The following is a 16417-nucleotide window of genomic DNA, read 5'->3' on the forward strand; positions in this document are numbered from 1 at the left end:
GCTTTTTGCAGAAATTGACAGGCTAATTTTTTTAAATTGAAGTATTGTTGAGTTGCAATGTTGTATTCATTTCTGGTGTACAGCAAAATGATTATATATATATATATATATATATATAATATGAAAAAGAAGCCAATGCTCTGCGATAACCTAGAGGGGTGGGATGGGGAGGGAGGTGGAAAAGAGGTTTAAGAGGGAGGTATGTATGTATACTTATGGCTGATTCATGTTGTTATACAACAGAAACCAACACAACATTGTAAAGTAATTATCCTCCAATTAAATATAAACTAAATTTTTTTAATGGTCCACATGAAAAGAAGAACGAAATTGGAGAACTCAGTTTCTGATTTCAAAACATACTACATAGCTATAGAATAGCTACAGCATAGCCATAGGATGGACAGTGGTATAGAATCAATAGTCTAGAAATAAATTCTTAGGTTTGTGGTCAAAGTTTTTCAACAAAGATGCCAGCACTATTAGATAAGAAGGAATAGTATTTTCAACAAATGGTTCTAGAATAACTGATATTCACATGCAAAAGAATAAAGTTGAACTCCTACGTTATACTATATACAAAAACTCAAATTGGATCATAAATGTAAGAGTTAAAACTATAAAACTCTTAGAAGAAAACATAGGAATAAATCTTTGTGACCTTGGATTGGGCAACAATTTCTTAGACATGACCAAGTACAGGATAACAACAACAAAAAAATGGATAAATGTAATTTCATAAAATTCTTCTATGCTTGAAAGGAAACCATTAAGAAAATGAAAAGAAACCCTCAGAATGGGAGAGGATATTTGCAAAACATACATCTGATCAAGAATTTGTGTGCAGAATATAAAAAGAATTCTTACTAGTTAACAGTCAAAGACAAATAATCCAATTAAGTAAGGAGCAAGAAATTAAAATAGACATCTCTCCAAAAGACATACAAATGGCCAATAAGTGCATGAAAAGATGCTCAGCATCATATGTCATGGAGGCATGCTCAGTTGCTCAGTCATGTCCGATTCTTAGAGACCCCGTGGACTGTAGCCCATCAGGTGCCTCTGTCCATGGAATTTTTCAGGCAAGAATACCTGAGTGAGTTGCCATTTCCTCCCCCAGGGGGTCTTCCCTACCCAGGGATCAAACCGTGTCTCTTTCGTCTCCTGCATTGGCAGGTGGATTCTAGTGCCACCTGGGAAGGCCTGTTAGTCATTAGGGAAATACAACTCAAAACCACAATGAAATAATCACTTTAGCCCACTAGGATGGCTGAAGATAAAAAGAAAATAGTAATAATAAGTGTTGGTAAGAATGTGAAATAATCTAAACTATTATGCATTGCTGATGGGATTGTACAGCTGTTTTGGAAGACAGTTTGACAGTTCCTCAAAATAGACATGAGTTTGAGTAAATTTCTGGAGATAGTGACTGGAGATAGTGAAGGACAGAGAAGCCTGGCCTGCTGGAGTTCATGAGGTTGCAAACAGTTGGACACGACTTAGTGACTGAGCAACAGCAAAGTGTTAAATACAGAGTTACCAAATGAAATCCTTAAGATGTGTTTGTATATGCAGAAAGAGTGAGATTTATTTTAAGGCATTGTCTACCGTAGTCATGAAAACTGTTAAGTCCAAAATCTTCAGGCTAGGCCACCTAGGTTAAAGACTCAGGGTGGAGCTGATTTGCACTTCATGTCTGAAGCTGTCAGAATTTCCTCTTCCTTGGGAGAGGTCAGTCTTTTTCTTAAGGCCTTCAAGTGATTTCACTCATTTTATCTAGTGTAATCTACTTTACTCAAATCTACTGATATAAATGTTAGTCTCATCTAAAAATTACTTTCACAGCAATATTTTGACATTTTTGGCCAAATGTATGGGTACCATGACATAGCCAAGTTAAAAATAAAATTAGTCATCACACCCAGTATTTACAGTTCCAGGTATATTTCCTAAAGAATTGAAAAACATATGTCTACATATATCCAGCTCTACTTAAGTGCTCATAGCAGCATCATTCATGATAGCCAAAAAGTGGAAACAAACCAAAGGTCCATCATCTAATAAATGAATCAATAGAATGTGATACATACACACAATGGATTATTATTTAGCCATTAAAAGGAATGGAAACATATTACAACATGGATGAAGCTTGAAAACAGTATGCTAAGTAAATCCAGATAGAAAAGGCCATATAGTGTATGGTTCCATTTATATTAAATGTTTCATTTATATGAATAGGCAAATCCATAGAGACAGGAGTTAGATTAGTGATTGCCAAGGGCTGGGAGTGGGAAGGGGGTGCAGGCAGGAAGAAGTGTGGAATGATTGTTAGTGGGTATGGGATCTCTTTTTAGGGTGATGAAAATGTTCTGAAAGTAGATAGTAGTGGCAGTGGCATGCACATCTCCATGAATAAACTAAAAGCCATTGAACTGTACACTTCAAAAGTGTGAATTTTATGGTATGTGAATTAGATCTCAATTAAGTTTAAAAAGATACTTAAGACTGCAAATATAAGTGGTCCTGACTGCACCATAAACGGCATCAAGCATTGCCTCTGAAGTGTAGAATGTATGCTGAGTCCCATTAATGAAGAGTTAGAGGGGGAACATGGGAACCACTATATACTAGGCACCTTCTGTGTCTCCCAGGTGGCACAGTGGCAAAGAATCCACCTGCCAGTGCAAGAGACACAAGAGGCACGGGTTCGATCACTGGGTCAGGAAGATCCCCTGAAGAAGGAAATGGCAACCCACTCCAGTATTCTTGCCTGGAAAATTCCACGGACAGTGGAGCCTGGTGTGCTACATTCCACGGGTTGGAGAAGAGCGGGACACGACTGAGCACAGCACAGCATTCCGTGTCTCAGGAACTATGCTTATCAGCTAAACCACCCTTTAAAAAAAATAAAGGAAAAAACGTATAGGTTGGTATTATCATCCCTATTTTTTTATATTAGAAAATTGAGCTTTCCTTTAAAATAGTTGGCCGGGACTTCCCTGATGGTGCAGTGATTAAGATTTCACCTTCCAGGTGGGATGATTTGGGAGAGTAGCATGGGAACATATATATTACCGTATGTAAAGTAGACAGCTAGTGGGAATTTGCTGTATGACACAGGGAACCCAAAGCCAGTGCTCTGCGATAACCTAGAGGGGTACGAGGGGGAGGGAGGTGGGAAAGAAGTTGAAGAGGGAGAGGATGTATGTATACTTATGGCTGATTCATGTTGTTATACAGCAGAAACCAACACAACATTGTAAAGCAATTATCCTCCAATTAAATATAAACTAAAATTTTTTAATGGCCCACATGAAAAAAATGTTAAAAATAATAAAAATTAAAATAGTTGGCCTAAGTCTGTCAACTTAGTAAACTTAGGATTAGACCCCCATCCGTCTGTCTTCAGGCTTACCATCTTCCCATTGTACCTACTGCTTCCATAGGAGAAGCCCTGTTCCAACTGGGCAGAGACTGCAGACCCTGTTGCTTTGATCCATGGACAGGTTAATCCCATGGGGCAAAGGGATAAAAGGGAGAAGGATGCTTTTAGAGGAAAAACTAATAAGTTAAATACAAAAATCAAGATTGTTACTTTTATGGTAAAGAAAGAAAATGAAATTTTTTTAATTATGAGTTCACAAAGACCAAGAAGGAAAGAGACAGAATGGAGAAGGGAGAGCAGGATCTATGACAGCAAATCCAAGAGCAGACCCCAGGACCGTCCAGGGGAAGGCAAGTCCAGGAGAGATGGGGAGAAGTCGCGTATTCCCAGAGCAGCCGGCTGGCTTGGGAGAGGCTCGGCTGTGTTTGCGGTAACTGACCAGAAGCCTGGTAGGGGTGTTCCTGAAGCCAAAACAAGAAAGGTCATTTTTCATCGAGACTAGAGTGACACCAGAGGACGTCAGGTGGGATGCTCCAGCGACCAGGATCCAATACAGAGACCCACGCGCAAAGGGAACTGTTGTTGAAGCTCATTTACAGCAGGGGTTTTTAACCTCGGGTCTGTGGATTCTTAGGCTTCCGAGGGCCCTTGAACCCCTCCTGTTACATGGAAAGGTTTTGCGTTTATTTGTGCATCTTTTTATGAGGAGAGAGTTATTAGGTTTTTAAAGGGCCTGTGATGGACGAAACGTTTTAAAAAATCAGCTTAAGTGTTTCTCTTAAAGTGCCAGGCTCATTTTCTGGCTGTGTGATAGAGTGTGTGAAATGGTCTGGCACTCCTAATTTTTGGAATAAAAATGAATTCTTAGCGAATGATCTCACTGCCTGCAGTGCTGTCTGATTCTGTCCTGGCATTTGATAGAACTTGTTAGGGGATTAGGTAAGACAGGATGTTGGTACGTTTGAGGTCATTAAACCAAGGAAGGCGGGAAAAAAAGCAATCTTGCTAAGTATATTGTGGAGTTGAACTAAATGCTGAGTAGCTAAGAGGTGTTCTTTGTGCTTTGTGCCGACACTTTTGAACCCTTAAGAGTAGACTGAGGTGGTGGAGAGAGCTCCACTGCATTAGTTAATGCCTGTCTTTCCAAGAAATACTGTTTTACTTGTCCTTTCACAGAGGAGGTGTGGAAGGTTGTGGTGTTCTTGGTTGTGTAACATTTTTGTAAGTGGATACCACTAGTATGAGCTTCCTAGGTGGCTCAGTCCTAAAGAATCTATCTGCCAAGAAGGATACAGTAGCTAGATCCCTGGGTTGGGAAGGTACCCTGGAGAAGGAAATAGAATTCCGTGGACAGAGAAGCCTGGCAGGCTATAGTCCGTGGGGGTCGCAAAAGAGTTAGACATGACTTAGCGACTAAACAACAATAGTGTAGATCTGAGAAAAACAACAAAAGTTGCCTTTTCACCTGGTGACCAGCATTCTCACAGTTATGGTTTCAAGACTAGGAGAATAATGAAAAATATATTACAGGAGACCTCATGTGTATGAAAGGTTTTGTGGAATGAAGTGCTGCCCTCCCCTCCTCGCTACCCAAAAGGTTATTTTCCACCTGTCTTTTCCTTCAGCCTTTTTCTGGTGTGCCCTTTACTAAGTTGACTGGCAACCCCAGTAAACACACATGCCCATCTCTACTCCTGCAGAGAGCTTAGTCACTGACTGTCTGATTTCCTGGATGTCTTTGACCTAAGGATGGAGAATATGGTACATGAGCCCTAAATGCCACTTCTCTTCTTTGGGTGTTTTTCTATGTGGGCATTGTCAAGGTCATGATATTCTTCAAAGATCAGGACCCAGAGGAAGATATTGCACGTACATATCTTCACTCCTGTGTCTCATGATAGAGGATCAGTTCAGTTCAGTCGCTCAGTCGTGTCTGACTCTTTGCGACCCCATGAATCGCAGCATGCCAGGCCTCCCGGTCCATCACCATCTCCCGGAGTTCAACCAAACTCATGTCCATCGAGTCAGTGATGCCATCCAGCCATCTCCTCCTCTGTCGTCCCCTTCTCCTCCTGCCCCCAATCCCTCCCAGCATCAGAGTCTTTTCCAATGAGTCAACTCTTCGCATGAGGTGGCCAAAGTACTGGAGTTTCAGCTTTAGCATCATTCCTTCCAAAGAAATCCCAGGGCTGATCTTCAGAATGGACTGGTTGGATCTCCTTGCTGTCCAAGGGACTCTCAAGAGTCTTCTCCAACACCACAGTTCAAAAGCATCAATTCTTCGGCACTCAGCCTTCTTCAAAATTCTCCTTTGATGTCTCTACTTTTGAATATGCTATCTAGGTTGGTCATAACTTTTCTTCCAAGGAGCAAGCATCTTTTAATTTCATGGCTGCAGTTACCATCTGCAGTGATTTTGGAGCCCCCCAAAATAAAGTCTGACACTGTTTCCACTGTTTCCCCATCTATTTCCCATGAAGTGATGGGACCAGAAAACATTCGTTTTCTGAATGTTGAGCTTTAAGCCAACTTTTTCAAGAGGCTTTTGAGTTCCTCTTCACTTTCTGCCATAAGGGTGGTGTCAACTGCATATCTGAGGTTATTGATATTTCTCCCGGCAGTCTGGATTCCAGCTTGTGCTTCTTCCAGCCCAGCGTTTCTCACGATGTACTCTGCATAGAAGTTAAATAAGCAGGGTGACAATATACAGCCTTGACATACTGCTTTTCCTATTTAGAACCAGTCTGTTGTTCCATGTCCAGTTCTGTTGCTTCCTGACCTGCATACAGATTTCTCAAGAGGCAGGTCAGGTGGTCTGGTATTCCCATCTCTCTCAGAATTTTCCACAGTTTCTTGTGATCCACACAGTCAAAGGCTTTGGCATAGTCAATAAATAGATGTTTTTCTGGAACTCTGTTGCTTTTTCCATGATCCAGCGGATGTTGGCAATTTGATTTCTGGTTCCTCTGCCTTTTCTAAAACCAGCTTGAACATCAGGAAGTTCACAGTTCACGTATTGCTGAAGCCTGGCTTGGAGAATTTTGAGCATTACTTTACTAGCATGTGAGATGAGTGCAATTGTGCGGTAGTTTGAGCATTCTTTGGCATTTCCTTTCTTTGGGATTGGAATGAAAACTGACCTTTTCCAGTCCTGTGGCCACTGCTGAGTTTTCCAAATTTGCTGGCATATTGAGTGCAGCACTTTCACAGCATCGTCTTTCACGATTGAGGATAGGTGTCCATTTAGAAAGATGGTAACAATAACCCTGTAAGCGAGACAGCAAAAGAGACGCAGATGTATAGAACAGTCTTTTGGACTCTGTGGTAGAGGGAGAGGGTGGGATGAATTGGGAGAATGGCATTGAGACATGTATAATATCATATATGAAATGAATCGCCAGTCCAGGTTCGATGCAGGATATAGGATGCTTGGGGCTGGTGCACTGGGATGACCCAGAGGGATGGTATGGGGAGGGAGGTGGGAGGGGGCTTCAGGATGGGGAACACGTGTACACCCATGGCGGATTCATGTTGATGTATGGCAAAACCAATACAATATTGTAAAGTATTTAGCCTCCAATTAAAATAAATTTAAATTAAAAAAAATTCACCTGGAGAGAATAATCTGGGTCATTTAGAAGCCTGATAGTATTTTAAGAAACTGCAATATGAAAAGAATTTTTAATTCTAGTATACTTCATGAAATATAACCATTTTAGTGCTAAAAAGCGAATCGGCTTTTTGCAAAAATATATAAATGGCTGAAGGACCTGTAATTTTGTCACTTTAATTTGACACTTTACTGGTAGCATGTGGAAAAGTGGACCTGTTTGTTTTGCGGAGAGGAATATAGTTTCCCCAGGGTGTAGTGGATAGCAGTGTTGCAGAGTAAAGGGGTGAGCTTTGGAGTCAAATTGGCATGGATACAGATTACATGTGATCCCATCTTATCTCCTCCAGTGTGACCTTGGGCAAGGCACGTTGCCTCTCTGAGCCATGGTTCTCTCATTCACTCAGTAGGCTAATAATACTCATAATATTCCTAACACAGTTCCTAGAATGTGGAAGTTTTGAGTCATTAAAAAGTATGATTATTACTATGCATAAGTAGAGGCCAGTATTTATATTCTAAAGCTACAGAAACCCCCAGTATATTTTGGATTGGGTATTTCCTTTTATATTGAAGTAGGGTTGATTTTTTTTTTTCAAGTATACAGCAAAGTGATTCAGATCTATTCTTCTCAGATTCTTTTCTCTTATAGGTTATTAAGAGATACTGAATACAGTTCCTTGTGCTATACAGTAAATCCTTGTTGGTTATCTATTTTATATACAGTGGTGTGTACATGTTAAGACTCTTAATTTATCCCTTCGCCCCCTACCCTTTGTTATCAGACTGTATGTTTTTAACACTTGTTTCTTTTTAGCTTCTTGTGTATCAGATTGTGTGTTTTCAACACTTGTTTCTTTCTAGCTGCTTCTTTTCAGAATTGTCCATGGCAACTTGTTCTGACTGCACTATCCTCTTAGGGGTACAAATCTGAACAAGCTCTCCACTATATTTTGGGAAGGTAAAACCTTGAGTATCAAAGAAGTGAATTTTCTAGCTGGGGTTCTCCAACTAGAGTAACTTGGCATCTGAAATGTGTAAGTGGAAACTTTCAGAAATGTTTTATCTTAATTAATTTTCTCCATCCTGTCTGAAGTGGCTGCTCCCCAGTTCTTTCTCTGTTGCAGAAAAAAAAAAAAGCACATTTCCTCATATCACCTTCCCATGCCAGTAGAACAAAACACAAAAGCCACAAGACCTATGATTCAGAGGTCTTCTGCCTCATACAAATGACTGTTGAAATTCTGTTTGAAACGTATATTCAAAAAAAAAAAAAACTCATCTCTGTAATTTCTTAAAAAATTAACGTCGATGGACCCCTTTCTTTTCAAAGCCCTTCTGGTCATAAAATAGTATGTGACTATTCTCTTTAGTATTTCTGAATATGAATAAGGACTCCAGGGCCACTCACAAGTTAGCATGTTTATTGCTAAAGCTGTCACCAAATTTCTGGTAATATTTTTATACAGCATGGGACCAGCAGAACATTTGAGATTTAACCTTTTCCAGCAGATGGTAGTCTCAAAATGGAATTTGTAATTTTAGAATTAAGTTTTGAACTCTCATCTTATTTTCTGACCACTGTAATTTCTCTTTCTATTCAATTCAGAGGGAAAGAGTGATAGAGTGTGTGTGTGTCTGTGTAAATGGACATTATATATTAACCTTAAAAACCAATACTGCGACTTTGCACAGAAGGACCAGAGTGGCATTTTGAAGCTCCTGAAAATCAGATTGGCTCAGTGGTATCATCCAGGTACAATCCCATTGTGATGCTGAGCAAAATCAGGTTATTTAGCTTGGTGACTCTCCTCAAGTGAAATAATATAAATACAATGGAGATAATTAGCTTAAAAACACTGTATCCCAGAGCGTAATATCTTTGTCCTCTTGAATTTTGGCAGACCTGGATTCTGGTTCAAATAAGAGCAGAAAACAGTTCTTGAATATTTTGTCATGTTTTCTTATTATCAATCTCTGAATCCCAGTAAGGTAGGAAGAGGTGATCAGGATAGGAGAAAACTGACCACATGACACAGGAAGCAATATTGGAAATTGGAAAATCATTAAACCAAGCCACTTTTATGTTTCTGAGAAATAATGTAGCTGGTATTAGATTTGGGATGTAGATAAAAATATTTCCACCTGGAGTTGCCTGGGGGAAAGCAGAGAGAGCTTTGCTCATCAAATTTCATTCAAGCCACTGTGAAAATTTTAGCTAAGAGTGGAGTTGTAGAGTAAAAGAATGCAATCAGCCTTACTTATACAAGAAGTACCTTCTAGAAAACCTGATCATTTTACAGCTAATTGGAATAAACGTTCCCTTGCCCACTGCTTGCAGCTGGAGACCTGCTTATACTTTTTTATGACTATTGCTGTAATTAAATAACCATTTACTTTTTCTTAGCTGAAGAATGCAGGTCCCACTGACTTTTTCTTCTAAGTAAATTTAAGTTTGTGCAAGAGGGAATTTCTTACAGATAATTTCCCTTCTCTGGGATATGTTACTTTACTTGTAAGTGAGTGAACAGTAACCATTCAGATATCCCTTTTTTAAACTTTCCCCCAGCTTCTCTAACAGTAAATATGAAGAAACGAAAAAGCAGTGCTTTCACGCTTAGTGTAGCATTACCATGTCTCCTCACCCACCTTTTCCTAAGAGCAGTCTGGTGAACCACGTCAAGATTTTGTGAGGTCTTTGGACATCAATCTAGCTGAGAAACACCACGAGAGCAGGAAGTGTCCGTGGTGATCTCATTCACCATTGTTTCGAGACACCTAAATGGTACCCAGGAGGAGGTCAGTAAATGCTTGTTGAAGAGATGATTATGTATTGTCCTGTGAGCTTCTGGGGTCCAAAATACTGCCTAGAAAGCTAGTACATGAGGCAGCCTAGAGCCGCGCCGTTTAATAAGGTACCCACTAACCAGGTATGCCTATCTAAATGTAAATCAATTTAAATTGATTAAAATTTAAAATTCAGTTCCTCTGTCTCACTAGGAACTTTTAAGCTCCCGATGGCTGATGGCCACCATTTTGGACACCACAGATACTGAATATTTTCCTCATCACAGAAAGCTGTGTTTGTTAGATAGCCCTGGTAGAGTGTCATTAGTAGAAGCGAAAGTTAGTGGCCCCAGCCCTTCTGAAGTGAGATTCCCATGTAACCATGATGTTCGCTCACACTACAAAGAGTAACCCTTTTAGCTCTCTCCTCCAGTACTGTAGGAACTCGGTCAGGAAAGGTGGGTGGCCCACAGAGGTGCCATCTCTTTGAAACTAATAATCCAGCAACAGTAGGGCTGGTCACCAGACTGACATTCCCAGGGGTCTACACGTACTTGGCTATACTAGTTCTTAGAATAGTGAAATATTTTACCAATTCAGTTCAGTTCAGTCGCTCAGTCGTGTCCAACTTTGCGACCCCATGAATTGCAGCATGCCAGGCCTCCCTGTCCATCACCAACTCCCGGAGTTCACTCAGACTCACGTCCATCGAGTCAGTGATGCCATCCAGCCATCTCATCCTCTGTCATCCCCTTCTCCTCCTGCCCCCAATCCCTCCCAGCATCAGACTCTTTTCCAATGAGTCAACTCTTCGCATGAGGTGGCCAAAGGACTGGAGTTTCAGCTTTAGCATCATTCCTTCCAAAGAAATCCCAGGGCTGATCTTCAGAATGGACTGGTTGGATCTCCTTGCAGTCCAAGGGACTCTCAAGAGTCTTCTCCAACACCACAGCTCAAAAGCATCAATTCTTCGGCACTCAGCCTTCTTCACAGTCCAACTCTCACATCCATACATGACCACAGGAAAAACCATAGCCTTGACTAGACAGACCTTAGTTGGCAAAGTAATGTCTCTGCTTTTGAATATGCTATCTAGGTTGCTCATAACTTTTCTTCCAAGGAGTAAGTGTCTTTTAATTTCATGGGTGCAGTCACATCTGCAGTGATTTTGGAGCCCCTCAAAATAAAGTCTGACACTGTTTCCACTGTTTCCCCATCTATTTCCCATGAAGTGATTTTACCAGTTACTAAAGAGCTACTATTTTAAGCTCTTCCAGGACCTCCTTCCTATGCCGCAGAGGCCCTGGCTGTTCACCTAGGATGTCCCCAGCCTGCCCTTAATCCAGAAAAATGAATTAATGCCCGTCCCGTCCCCAGGGGTGAGAGACTGCTCACCACCCCAGCCCAGTACTGCAGACTGTTACCTGTTGACTTTGACCTCCAGGGGAGACTGCTTCCTAAGAGTCATTGTTAAGAGTGCCCCATCCCTACGATGGCCAAGTCCCTGATCACAGAACCATTAATCTCAAAAAGAGTTTTAAAAGCATCGTATTCAACTCCCTCATTTTGCTGAGGAAATCACATCCAGAGAGTTACTCAGCGGATTTGCAGCCATTTCAAAGATAAAACTCTCCTAACTCAGTTTTGTTTTGTTTGGGGTTTTTGTTGTTGTTGTTGTTGTTCATTTGTTTTGTTTTTGCTGTTGTCAGTTTCCTTAACTATGAAATGGGGATTAGTATCTTTATGCCTTGCAAAGTTGTTTGTAAAAAGAACAGTGATACCCAACATTTTATGTATGTGTTAGGAGTTTGCGAAAACTGTTGTCTGACATCTCATTCGATCTTCACAGGAACCTGTGAAATTGTGCTCAGAGGCGATGAATGACCTGCCCTTGATAGCAAAGCTGCTCTGAGTTGCAACCCTCTAAGTCTCTTAGGGCTTAGGAAACTATAAACTCTCTCGTAAATGTAAGATAACAGAACCACATGGCATTACTAGTTTTAAGCTTGTGGTATTTTGCCATTCAAGATTCACTAACATTGAAAGTGTAATTTTATTCAAGCAATGGATTTTTTTGTTTGTTTTTTTAACAGACTTTGGTTCAGCATTAAAACAGAAGTGGGTTGCTTCGAAGTATATTCATTAAATGAGATAATCCAAATTTGTAATTAGCTTTAAAAATGCAGTTGTGCAGTTTGAGTAGCTAAAGAGCTTGTGGCTCAGGTGGTAAAGCGTCTACTTACAATGCAGGAGACTCAGGTTCGATCCTTGGGTCGGGAAGATCTCCTAGAGAAGGAAATGGCAACCCACTCCAGTACTCTTGCCTGGAAAATTCTATGGACGGAGGACGCTGGTAGGCTACAGTCCATGGGGTCGCAAAGAATCGGACACCCCGACTGATTGACTTCAATGTCAATGTCAATGTCAATGGCTGTTACTAGTGGTGGCTAATTTTTTAAAATTCTCTCCTCCTCCCAAGTAATTAGGCCCTTTGGAAAAAACAAAGTATGTTCTTTGAGGGTGAGTGGTCATCTCCTCTCAGTTCAGTTCAGTCACGTCCAACTCTGTGCGACCCCATGGACTGCAGCACACCAGGCTTCCCTGTCCATCACCAACTCCTGGAGATGGCTGAAACTCATGTCCATCAAGTTGGTGATGCCATCCAATCATCTCATCCTCTGTCATCTCTTTCTCCTCTTGCTTCCAATCTTTTATCATCACCTATTTATCTCATCCTATAAGCCTGGTATACTTAGAAAATTAATTGTATACCCTATTGTGGCAAAGAAAAATCACTTAGAAGTCCTTTTACCCACTTGACACCTAATTCTCAGAAGAATGCTATTTTAAGTATAAAGAAAAGCTGCAGTGGAGGAAATGGTCCACTTCTTGATACATCTTAGGTCTTTTGATAGATTTGATGGAAGCACCCCTTAGTTTTTGAGAAGATTGTTGAGGAGATAAATTTAACTCACTCCTAAAATAAAATTAAATTTATACCCCCCTCTTTTTCTATGAACTGCAGCCATTATATAGTGTATACTAAACTGTGCAGAAACTGAGTTTCTAGATGAGGGCAAGAGTGGGGTTATTTCATTCCATATAACAAATAAAAAATCTCTTCCATTTTCTTTTATCAGTGTATGAAAACTGTGTCCTTCTCTACATCAATTGTAGTAGTAAATGGAAACTCACTCTAATATTCTTGCCTGGAAAATTCCATGGACAGAGGAGCCTGACAGACCATTTAGTCCTTGGGGTCGCAGAGTCAGACATGACTGAGCAACTAGCACACGCACACACTACATCGATTATCCCACAAGGTTAAATACATAAAGGGTAGAGAGAAAGAAAATTTATTAGAAAAGGCTGTGAATGGAAAGGAACTTGGGGTTATGAACCCTGATTTAGCATTACTAAACTTGTAGTCTCATTTGGGAAGAATGTATTTGTAGGTTTGGTGGTTTTTTAAAGTATATGTGTGTCTTCATTTTTCTCTGTGTGAACAGACTCTCAACTTTCAACTGTACTGAGATCCAGCCTCCCTCTTGTCTGTATAAGACCTTCGACATGTTTACAATTATCTGGACTCTTCTTGGATTTTATACTATTTTCACTGCTTCCTACAGATAGTACTGGCAATGCTGACAGAAAAACGTCTAAGGGTAACATTTGGTTTTATGGCTTGACTAGGAGTCATTGAGTCTTTAGATTGTCTTGGAGTCATTCAAGACATTAGGCTTGAAGAGATCTTTGAAATTGTAAACCTTTAATTCCTCCAGACTAACTAGGGGAGAAGGGGGATTGATGAGCAAGCACGTTTTCGAACTTCACCACCATGTTTCTGTACCAGTGCCCTCAGCATTACGTGAGATAAAGCATGTAAGGCACTCAGCACTAGAGTTGACACATCATGGGCACTTGGGAGGGTTAGCCGTGATTATTGGCTTGTCTGATTTAATTTTGTCTTCACATCTCTTTCTGCTCCCTGATGGCCATTCTGAAGAGCAGTCGAATGTCCAAGAAATAGGAAAATACCAAATGCAAGGAAAATGCAAGGCTCTGGTCTTCCAGAAACAGAATTAATCAGTGCACAAAGAAAAATGATTGTGTTTTTTTTTCACGATGATATGTCAGTGACTTCCATACTCCCTCCACGGAAGAGGGGCAATTCCTCCCTTGTCCAGATCCAACTCAGTCCCATCTAATGAGGGCCACCTGATGGTAAACTTACCTTATTCCCATTTCCTCTTTATTATGTGAAAAACAATAAGCTGCTCGTTATCATCTGTGTAAGAAAAAAAATACAATCTAAATGTGGTTGTCCCTGATTAGAACTTTGTTAAGGTATGTGATGGGAAAGTGCATTTCTCCTGTGCTTTCAATAAAGTGGGTTCAGTTCAGTGCAGTTCAGTCGCTCAGTCATGTCCGACTCTTTGCAACCCCATGAATCGCAGCACACCAGGCCTCCCTGTCCATCACCAACTCCCGGAGTTCACTCAGACTCACGTCCATCGAGTCAGTGATGCCATCCAGCCATCTCATCCTCTGTCGTCCCTTTCTCCTCCTGCCCCCAATCCCTCCCAGCATCAGTCTTTTCCAATGAGTCAACTCTTCGCATGAGGTGGCCAAAGGACTGAAGTTTCAGCTTTAGCATCATTCCTTCCAAAGAAATCCCAGGGCTGATCTTCAGAATGGACTGGTTGGATCTCCTTGCAGTCCAAGGGACTCTCAAGAGTCTTCTCCAACACCACAGTTCAAAAGCATCAATTCTTCAGCGCTAAACCTTCTTCACAGTCCAACTCTCACATCCATACATGACTATTGGGAAAACCATAGCCTTGACTAGACCGACCTTAGTCGGCAAACTACACAAATTAACCAAACTCATGCTCTGGCAAGAGTGTAAGTTGGTACAGCTTTTCTGAACAGTCACCAGGACCCTCAAAGCTCACTCTACTTGACCCCACAATTCTTTTTCTAAGAATCTACCTAGGAAAATACACAGACATTCAGGCGATTTGATATTCAGACACATCTGTCAAAGTGTCATTTGCAATAACAAAAGAAAAGAAAATAGTATGTCATTCCCCAAATGAGAGAAATAATGAAATAAAACACTTTTCTACACAGACATTAAAAAGCATGTTTCTGAAGAATTTTTAATAACTTGAGGAAATGTTTACATTCACATAATATTGAATTAAGAAGGAGAAACTAAGCTCTATTTTTGTGTATCTGAAAAGAATACCAGTCCACAATCCCTTGTCTCCAGCACTGAATGCATTTGGTTCAAACATCACAAAGGTCTCTTGGTGACTTTGTTGGGAAGAAAAATCTGACCTGAATTAATGTGAAGCTCTGTTTTATCTGACCAAATAAGCATATGCATCTACTTTGCTGCAGAGATATCTAATGTGTGTGATTACAGGGTGCTGCTTCAGATTCTGATGGGGCGTCATACAATAAATGGTAGTTTAGCATCATAATACTCTTTAACAGCAAGCAGTTATGAACTCTGAAGTGTATCTGGCCCAGGAGTTTCATTTAAGGGGTCATGAGCCTGTATAACAAAATATCATGAATGATTTTATCAGTGTCAAGGTTGCAATTGATGTTTATGTTTTCTTGATTCTTTTCCATAAGTTTTTCAGACGTTCTATAATAAGCATGTATTAATTTATCCTCAGGAAAAAATAAAGACTCTTATTTTCTAAGAAAACATATTTGAAGTATCAGAGGATCATCTTATTTCAGTTGGAATCCTCAAATTTATCACTTGCTTCAAATTTATCGCAACTCTTTTTGTTGTTGTTTAGTCGCTAAGTCGTGTCCGACTCTTTGTGACCCCATGGACTGTAGCCCGCCAGGCTCCTCTGTTCACAGGATTTCTCAGGCCAGAATACTGGAGTGGCCTGCCATTTCCTTCTCCATTGTTTTCCATGTTTTCTTGTTAATATAGCCAGTTCAGAAGAGCACCCAGTGAGGGATGTGTTTCACCTGTTGGTGAGCCCCGACATTGATACCTGGATTATTTTATCCTGTTCTATTTAGCTGGACTGGTCCTGAGGCACAGGAAGTTAGAGGTCATGAAATCGGAGGACGGGGTGTAGCAAGATTGCAGGAGAGAGGGAGCAGCGTTAACATGCAAGGTTTCCTGTGCTAATGGACAGTCTTCCTCCCCAATCAGGTGGATGCTCGCTGACCTGTCACAAGGTGGCCCCGCAAGGTTTTGGGGTCCATGTCTGAATGGATTGCTGTAGCCTTCTCTTCTCTCCCTTCGCCCAGTTCCCTGCATCCTAAGACTCGAAGCCAGCACAGGACCTGGAAAAATTACATGTAAGTTTTGACTAAGGTTTCTTTCCTCCAACCAAACAAGGCTAAGAATTTTCTGAGATGATAATAACAAAGTGTCTTGAGAATTATCATTGAGGAAGGGCACAGGGGTTAGACTCTGCCTATGGGTGGTTCCCTAACTCAGAGGATCTTACACATTATCGTGCTTCAGAATCGCCTGGAAGGCTTGTGAAAGTCCAGCTTGCTGAAGCTCATGCCCAGATTACTGGATTCAGGAGCTCAGGGGCCCCTGAGAATTTACTTTACTCACAGATTTCCAGGTGATGCTGATGAGG

At 40.8% G+C, this 16417-nt stretch overlaps 1 protein-coding gene across 1 annotated transcript in view; it reads left to right on the plus strand.

The window, feature by feature from the left end:
• BACH2 (BTB domain and CNC homolog 2) overlaps positions 1-16417 on the plus strand; it is a 385101-nt gene that overhangs the window by 206950 nt on the left and 161734 nt on the right. Inside the window, exon 3 of the mRNA XM_040238795.1 lies at positions 15976-16124. The gene's annotated coding sequence lies outside the window, so the exon portion shown is untranslated. The remainder of the gene's footprint in view (positions 1-15975; positions 16125-16417) is intronic.

Source organism: Oryx dammah, unplaced genomic scaffold (genome assembly GCF_014754425.2).
Source record: "Oryx dammah isolate SB20612 unplaced genomic scaffold, SCBI_Odam_1.1 HiC_scaffold_4, whole genome shotgun sequence".
Lineage (NCBI taxonomy): Eukaryota > Metazoa > Chordata > Mammalia > Artiodactyla > Bovidae > Oryx > Oryx dammah.